This window comes from Lynx rufus, unplaced genomic scaffold, assembly GCF_022079265.1.
Source record: "Lynx rufus isolate CCGP_SWC_20201006 ecotype Redwood Valley unplaced genomic scaffold, mLynRuf1.p SCAF_1, whole genome shotgun sequence".
In the NCBI taxonomy this organism is placed as follows: Eukaryota; Metazoa; Chordata; class Mammalia; order Carnivora; family Felidae; genus Lynx; species Lynx rufus.
Window position 1 is genome coordinate 81,017,879 of NW_025814823.1, and position 6,422 is coordinate 81,024,300.

Below are 6,422 nucleotides of genomic sequence, written 5' to 3' on the forward strand. Positions count from 1 at the left end.
GCGAGTGTGTGTGTGTGGGGGGCACGAGAAGCAAGAGACAGAATGAGAGGGGAGGGCTCCACGTGGAGGGAGACCCACTAAACAGGTTTACAAAATGCCAACAAGGCTGGAGCAGTTTTGCTAATTTGCCGTGATGTGTGCAGGCCACTGATAGCAAGTTGGGCCCGTGACATTCTGACACTGTCTCTCAGGAAAGGGAAGGACACAGAGGACGCCCGTGTAATTGGAAAGCCAGCTGAGATCTGAGGCGGCTGAGGACGGAGAGGAAGCATTCTCTGCACAATGGCGTTGGTTGAAGGTTGTATATAAGGTGGCCTTATTAAAGTGACAAGGCGATTTAATTCCTTTGTGCACGATGATTCTACTTCATTGATTTACAATGGGAAGGATATAATTTTGCTAGTGTTGGCAAAAAGCTCAAATGTCAGCCTTTTCAAATTACCATACTTGCCTTGTTCAGGATGAATAATGAATAAGTCACCTTTTGTCTACAGTTAAATATTCTTGAATAAATACAAAGAACATAAAAGACATAAATGATGGCCTGATTTATATTTAAAATAAAGATCAACATTGTGATAAATGGTTGAAAACGCTGTGTGTGTAGCAATATGACTCTCCTGATAATTACATTATCGATGAGGGAGCAGCCCAGGTGTAGACGGCGGTCAGGACACACACCGCTCACCTGCGAGGCCGCGTCAGGCTGTGGTCCCTAAGGGCTTCGTGAGGGGCAGCCCGGGGCCCAACAGACCCCCCCCCATCATGCGCCCCCAAAGTCCATGAAGGGCCGGGAGCCCCGGGACCCTCGGCGCCAGGAGGCACGGAGGCTGATTCACCCGGGGCCGAGGGTGGCTCTCTGTCACCTTTGGGACAAGTTTGTAAGAAATGCTGGACGAGAGCAGGAGAGCAGCCTCATCGGGAAACTTGGCAAATCTGCGGTTGAACAACTGGCATACCTGTATGGTCGAATTCCGTGCAGCTGCTGGCGGGGCAGGATGTGAGAGCCTCTCCTGATGGACACACGTGCCTGCTTTACTCCCACGAAAAAAGCGCGTTCTACTCCAGTATGAAAAGAAAATCTTATTTTTATTAAAAATGTGTATATATGTGTTGGACTCATTTTCTCTAGTTTCCTGAAGAAACAGAACCAATAGAATGCGTGTGTGTCTACAGTTAAATAGACATATATGTATATTATATACGTGTGTTTGACAGACAGATTTAAGGAATTTGCTCACAGGACTGTGGGCCTGGTGAGTCTCAGATGCACAGGGCAGCCTGGAGATTCTGACGAGCTGGTGTTGTGGTTCAATGCCAAAGGCCGTCGGGCACAATCCCCTCTTCTTGGGGAGACCTCAGTCTTAGCCTTCGCCTGATTGGATGAGCCCCCCCCCCCGCCCCCAATTATGGAGGGTAATCTCCTTCACTCAGTCACTGATTTAAATGTTAATCACACCTAACAAGTAATTTCATTGAGATTTCCAGACTGACTTTTGACCAAACATCTGGGCCCCGTGGCCTAGCCAAATTGACACGTGAAATTATCACTATATATGTACGACTGAAAGAAAATACATCAATGCTTATTTCTGTGTGATTTTTCTTTTCTGTATATTTACATTTCCTAATTGTTTTTTTCAATGAACATGCTGTATTTTTCAATGGAGAACTAATACAACAAAATATGTTTTTTAAAAACCTTGAGTTCCAAATCTCTGTGAAAACCACCCGACTCTTGGTACCTCCAGGATCGTGTTCAGCAGTGATACGTTTGGGCACTGGACATTTTCCCTTTTGCTGTCGGGGAGCTCCTTCTGTCCGCAGCACGCTTGCTGGAGCATCATTGCGGAGATGCTGGAGTCTCCTGGAGTCTGGGGGAGGTCGATCTGCTTCCCTGTCCCAGCTCTGCCACTGACATCATGTGTCCCATCCCTAGACACACCACTCACTTTCTGGGCGTCCACGTCCTCACGCGTCAGTGGAGGTGTGAAGAGAGGGAGCGTTTGAGGGTCCTGATGATGGTGGGGTGAACTGAACTGGCATTAGGCGGGCTGAGCTCCGTGGTGCCAAGCCCCGCACGGCGTGTGGAGTTGTACTGAAAACCAGATCCGGTCTGCGTACCTCACGCCTTTTGAGCGTCCTGCTGGACATCCACGTAGGCGGGAAGATGGGTCCTGAGGCTGCCCCAGCCTCCGTGCGCACGCGGTGCATTTCTGCACACCATCAGTGTCACTTATTTTCTCCCTGAGGGTGCAGCTGCAAAGGAGACTGAGGAGACTGTGTCCTTGCTCGCGTCTGGGATTTCCCGGGACCCACTGCAGAACGTGAGCGGGGCCTGGCCGCGTGGGCACACCGCCCTTCCATGCGGGCTCGCTGCGACCGCCTCACATCTTGTCTTCTGCGCACTGGGTCTGGGCGTACACGTTACCTTACTGTGCGTTGCTCGTATTTCTGATTTACGTTGTAGTTACCGTTCTCTGCATGTTGAAACAGAAGTAGAAAGACCCTGCGTCCATACCTTTCGCTTTGGAACAGTACAGGGGCTGCTGCCACCTTGGTCAGTTGGCGGAGAGCCACCCAGACGTTCCGTAGAACATTCCGATTCCACAGTTCTGTTTTAGAACGACCGGAAACACTACATGTGTGTCCTCAGTTTTCTTAGGAGACCGTGTGTTTCCTACTTTCCTTTGTCCATATTTGCAGTGGAGAAAGAAGCTCTGGGGGCCCCCTGCTTCCTTCCACCTCTGCCCCCAAGTCCTGACCCAAGAGGGCCTCATCACTGGCTGGATTGTCGAGGCCCCCTTGTGGGGTCTGGATTACTTCCACTGCCCATCTCCACCGCACTCCTCACGCGGCCTCAGACACCCCTGTCCCGGGTACAGTGAAGATCAGTCCGCTCGATTAGGGACCACAGGTCCTGACCCGAGGTTGGGTCGGGTTCCGTTGCACACTTGTAGCTGCTCTTGGTTTTTCTTCGTCGCGCAGAGGCTGTGCACACGTCACGGCTTGTGACGATTGTTTAGTGCCCCACCACAGGCATCCCCCTGCCTGGCCTCCCTTCTGTCCCCACACCCAGCCCGGCTCTGCCACACACAGTGGGTGCCGGTCACGTGAATGCAGTGGGCACGGGAACCAAAAGGCTGCTTCACGCTTCTCTCTCGGTCGCAGCGCCTCCCCTAGGGGACTGAGGTCATTCCATCCCTCTCCTGTGTGAACACACCTCACGCGGAGGGACCGTCCCTTGCTGCTCCCCGCACGCCCTCCATCCATTACCTTGATGTTGCAGACAGACATGCAGAAGGTGTTCTCTTCTGTGCGAGGCCATCATTTACCCTGAGGTGCCCGTGAGGAGAGCATGTGTGTGTGTACCTGAGCGTGTGCACGTGTAGCAGTGTGAGCATGCATGTACGTGGGTCTTTGAGTGTCGGTGTGTGTGTGTATGTGTGTCCGAGCGTGCATGTGAGTGTGTATGTGTGTGCACCAGTGTGAGTGTGTCGGAGCGCATGTGTGCAGGAAGGAGTCACTCACGGGGTCAGGCCCGGCCCAGCAGGAGCACGAGGACTCCGGACGCAGGCACAGACGGGACGCTGTGGAGGGAGGTCTGTGGCCCAGTTGGAGGAGAGGTGAGTGGGTCATGGGGGGGTACGGTTGGGAGGTCTGCTGGGGGCCGGGCGCCCTCGAGGCCTTGGGTTCCTTCTCTGCTCTCTTTGGTGCTGGAGACGGTTTTCCCGGTGCGAGAGCTGGTTCCTCTCAGAAAGCCGAGCCAGCCACAGGAGGCCTTGGTGTCTGTGCACCTGTTCTGGGCACCTGTTCCCCCCCCCTGGGAGGACAGCAGGGGAGGCGTCCTGCGTGGAAGACAGTGCTCAGTCCTCGTTTCCACAGGAGGCATGGGAGAGTCACCAGGAGCAGAGCAGGACACCCAATGTGCCAGGTTCTGCACATGTGAGCCACCAGTGGTCCCAGTGCTGGCCCCCCGGCTTCTGCCTCATCCTGTCACTGGATGTCACATCTGGAGCAGGTGAGGCCAGTGCTCTGTGACGTGTTCCTGGCAGAGCTACAGACGTGCCAGGCTGGGAAAGCCCGAGAAGCAGCCTACTCCCTCTAGATGGGGCGGGGAGCCCGGCTCCCAGGAAGAGGGTAGACCAGACAGCCCAGCCCGCTTGGGGAACCCAGCTTCTCAGAGCTGGGGCAGAAGGGGGTGTGGCCGGCAGCTGCCTCGTAAGGACACAGTTCGAGTACAGAGCGGGGGGTGCACTCCCGCCCCCCTGGAGCTCCCCATGGTGGCCGTGCCGTGGGGTCAGACTCTGGACCCGGTGGGCAGGAAGGGCAGCACGCTGGGTATAAGGGGACAGGCTGCCCAGGCCCCAGTGAGGAGCCCCTGTACCCCTGAGGGACAGTGACAGCCACATGAGACAGCCCAGTGGCCAGTGTGGAGCCAGGCAGCTCTGTGGGGACAGGGCTGCTGCTTTGTACAGAAATGGGAACGTGTCAGCCCCAGGTCGGGGGAGAAGCCTCGTCCTGTCTGCTTCCTTCCTTGTCCTAGTATTTTATTCAGGATGAGTGTAAGTGGAGAAGGGAAAACCGGGTTAATACTCCCTCCGGGAATGTGCGTGAGGGCTCCCTGCTGGCGGACAGCACTGCACAAGCTAACAGAAGCCCAAGGTCGCCAGGCTGTCCACTGGGGCGCCGCTGGGCAGGGCAGGTGCTGTGGCTCCAGACACCAGGGTGCGCCTCTCTGTGTTCTGTGCCTGCTCCTGGGAAGGTCCCTGGAAAGCAGTTTAGCCTTTTCTTTGTACGATCATGCTGACCCACGGAAGCACTGATGAATCGGTTTTCATTCAAGTGTGATAGTGTGGTCGTTGCAGGACTGACAGCCGTGGAGCACCGTGGTGGTGGGCGCTTTGCAAATGGGAGTGAGCCTTCTCCACTTTCCCGGGGCCCAGGGGCATTGCCCAGGGTGCTCCACGTCGACGAAAAGCGAGGAAGGGGCTTGTTGGAGGCTTGCTCATCCTGCTTGTGGCCTGCTTAAAGCAGCTGCCTTCTGTGCAGGAAGAACGACAGGTGTTTGCAGACAGCGGAGCAGGTGTCCTGGAGAGACATTCTCTAGCACCTAGAATCTGCATGCATTAAAAAGTTTTTTTAATGTTTTATTTTTGAGAGAGAGCAGGGGAGGGGCAGAGTCTGAAGCAGGCTCCAGGCTCTGAGCTGACATTACGGAGCCTGATGCGGGGCTCGAACCCACGAACCGTGAGATCATGACCTGAGCCGAAGTCAGATGCTTAACCGACTGAGCCACCCAGGTGCCTGAATCTGCATGCATTTTGAGAGGGTGCCTGGGTGAAGGCAGAGGCTCTCAAATTGGAAATTGCCTTACTCTTGCTAAACCCAGATGCCAGCGCCCACCCCCCAACGTGTTTCTATCTCTAGAGAACCGAGGCTGCTCACTTGACCTTTTCTGCCTCTCAGAAGACAAGTTTGCAATATGCTCAGTGCTGAGTCTGTAATGGGAAATGCCCAGGACTGTGGATTTCAGAGTGTGTGCTGTGCGAGATGCTGAAATGTGGCTGTGCTGTGTGTGTGTGTGTGTGTGTGTGTGTGTGTGTGTGTGTGTGTGAGGGAGACGCCGCAGGGTTGCTGACGGTGGGGTGGTACTTGGACCGCCTTCCTTGTGTCACTCCACCTGCCTCTCTGCCGAGAGCCGCTGGCCAGGCCAGGGCCAGGCTCCAGCCCGGGGGACAGGGGGTGCCCCAGCCCGGACCACAGAAGGTGCATGAGGCTAGGGTCGGGCTAGGGCTCTCCCCTGGGGACCAGGTGGTGCGAAAAGGCTGCCGTTCTCACTGTCGCTGCAGGTTACATCCATCCTGGGGAATATGAATGTGCCCGTCACACGTGAAAACAATCCTTTCTGCCTCTGTGGCTCTCTTCCTTCCCAAATGTCAAGCTGCTGTGCAGACACGTGTCACTCTGGCCCGGTCACTGAGAGGAGAGGTATTTGGCAGGAGTCATGCTGCTTTCACAGATGGAAAATTCGGGACGTGGAAGTTAGGATGCGTTCCGCTCGCCTCTGTGGCTGCATCAGAATTGGACACAGGACATCCAGCACCGGCTGGACTGAAGCTGTGCCATGTGACTTGGGTGCAAAAGAAGCTGAACAGGGCGGTGATTCCTGATGAATGCAGCGGTGAGGTCACGGAGGACGTGTGGGCGGGGAGACCGAAGGCCCCGCGTGAGCTTCACCGACTTCCTTGTTGGCAGCTGAGACCGGACCAGCGTGGCCTCGATGCCAGACCCCTTTACTATTTCATTAACCCTCTGACCAGCCCCCGAGATAGTACAGCCTGTCACCCTCACCTCCCAGTGTGAACCAGAAGGAACAGAGAGGCTAAGAGACTTCCCCACGGCCACACAGTGCAGGATTC

The 6,422-nt window shown here is 55.3% G+C and overlaps 1 protein-coding gene across 1 annotated transcript in view; it reads left to right on the top strand.

Moving 5' to 3' along the window:
- The window catches only part of TEX29 (testis expressed 29), a 40,952-nt gene extending 39,288 nt beyond the window's left edge, over positions 1-1,664 (top strand). Inside the window, exon 6 of the mRNA XM_047081814.1 lies at positions 192-1,664. The gene's annotated coding sequence lies outside the window, so the exon portion shown is untranslated. The remainder of the gene's footprint in view (positions 1-191) is intronic.
- Positions 1,665-6,422: the final 4,758 nt, after the last annotated feature.